Source organism: Nicotiana attenuata, chromosome 6 (assembly GCF_001879085.1).
Source record: "Nicotiana attenuata strain UT chromosome 6, NIATTr2, whole genome shotgun sequence".
In the NCBI taxonomy this organism is placed as follows: domain Eukaryota; kingdom Viridiplantae; phylum Streptophyta; class Magnoliopsida; order Solanales; family Solanaceae; genus Nicotiana; species Nicotiana attenuata.
Window position 1 is genome coordinate 26775170 of NC_031994.1, and position 2598 is coordinate 26777767.

Sequence of the window (2598 nt, forward strand, 5' to 3'; positions counted from 1 at the left end):
GTATATATTTCAGGAATAAGATGACACTTTTTTGAAAAATTCAGGCTTATTTTACAATAATCTTTTTGGGGTAAATACCGAGAATTTTCAAAAATCGGATAAATTTTCTCTTTTATGTTTTCACCTCGATTTTTTTATTTTTATTTTTAATTATATATATATATATTTTTTTAGAAACCGGTCAACATGCACAAGCCGAATCAAACGTAATGCACAAGTAGCACATAAGATGCATCAGGATGGTCTTGCAATTCTCGGGTACAGCTGTCCTAGACGGATCCAACCCTTGTGCTGAATCCCCAAAGTTGAATGCACATGATGCAAACAAACGTTCCTACTAGGGATCCGGCATGAGGCTATGTTATTCTAGGTTTAAATCCTAGGGGGAGTGTTTTAGACCTGGCTTACCCAAGCGGACAGCTCGAGCCGAGGTGGGGGCAACGTACCGGGAGCACGAAAGTCTACCCGGCCTAGTTACTTGACCCAGCCTCGTTCTAATTGGTATGACTTCTAACAGAAAAGTGGGTCACGCGCACGTGTGCACCATTAATTCAAAAGACTCAGAAGGGAGGCGTAAGAAGACAGTTTAATTCAAATAATATCAAAGTGGTAAATAAGCGGCAATTAACACATTAGGCCCAAAAATACAGTAATAACATCAAATTAATAAAGCCAACTATAGATCACATTACAAGCTCGAATTCTTATTGTCCCCAGCAGAGTCACCATAGCTGTCACACCTCTTTTTTTTCCGAGGGGATAGGAAAGAAAGGAGTTTTTCCAATTTAAGTGACATTAATCGAAATGGGATTATTTATTTATTTCAGAGTCGCCCCTTGGAATATTTTTATTGGTATCCCAAGGCACCGGTTTAATTTAAATCCCAAATCGAGGAAATTCGACTTTCATTTTGAAGTCCGCGAACCAGAAATTCTAGATAAGGAATTCTGTTAACCCGGGAGAAGGTGTTAGGCATTCCCGGGTCCCGTGGTTCTAGCAGGGTCGCTTAGTGATTCTTACTCTACTTAAATCATTTAACTACTCATTTTTAGGACCTATGTGCATTTATATTTTTACCGCTTCTACATCACTTGAATTATTCGTAATTAAAGAATTGAGTTACGCGTCCGTATACTCTTTTCTTTTGGCGCATCAAAATCATGCCACGCGAACGTGTCCACGATTAATAACGCTTTTTGTTGATTTATTAAGAAAAAGTTTTGTTGAAGTTGCGCAAACGCATCCCTCGAGTCTTTTTTAGAGTTAAATTCGCAATTATGTTACGCGGACGTATACATAATCGCAATACTAATCCAATCGAGCCTAAAGCAAACTACGATTGTAGTATTTTCTACACTAGTTAGTATTAATGTGAGGGCCGTGGATTAAGTGATTCAGTTGTGAATGGCATGCCTCGATTTATTTTAAAAGATTCGTACTCAATTAAAGCAACTTATGATGGTTCACAAATTTAAATTCTTTCTAAAAAAAAAATTATGGTTATATGAAGATCTGCATTAGCGAAACTTATTGGGCATTTTTCTTACCTACAAACTAATATCTAACTTCTGGACAAAAACTATAATTACTTGTGCTTTTCATTTAATGAATAAAAAAATCAAACTGTGAATACTTATGACATTCTCTAATAAATGTGTAGAACATCCCAAATCTTAAAGACGGCAACATGTGAAAACAAAGACGCAGATAAAAAGCCATCCCTACTTTAGAAAACTAGAGGTGGTTGGAACAAATGAATGTAGAGGGACAAAAATAGTCCAAACCACAAACGCTAAATATGATATGGAGAGGACTTACAAAAGAAGGAAATAAAAATTCCATATTGTTTGCTGGTGCTATTTTCCATTGCATAAAAGACTAAGTCGTCTTCCCATTTGATATCTACCAATACTTTCCTTAAATCACAACTTATTTTCTTAATTTAAACTATTATTATTATTATTATTATTATTATTTGTTTTAATCTAGTAACTTTAAAGAAGTACTATGCAATTCGTCACTGGAACTTCATAAAAAAAATAAAAAAAAAAGTAGTAAGCCATCATATTATTTATGTAAACAAATGCTAAAATTTACAATTACAACCACTTAATATATAAGAGCATGGATGCTTCTTTATCAAAGAAAGACTAATAACAAAAAATCAGCAACTCAAACAGTAGGACTAAGAGAGGCTATAGGAAATTAAACGAACATATATCACGCTAAAACAAGTGAAGATCAATATTTTAGGTTCAAACATTTCTGGAAGAAAAGAAACTATTGATATTTTTATCCATGCTTTTTACTAGAACAAAACATCTTTTTCTAATAAATCCGCTATTTAATATAATAACTTAAACAACTTAAATCAATCAAATTGGATTTAGTGACATAAGATCCATAACGTAGGAATCTTGAACATAAAATTTAACGCATTTCATGCAAGTTCTTCAACAAGACTATAATTCATAATACTAAAAATATTACAATAAACAAGAAAACGTAGTACTTCACCTGGAATAAGCAAGATCTTTTTAATAGATGTAATGGAAATTCACCATAAGTACAACTTCAATTCCGAAAAATCACATGGAT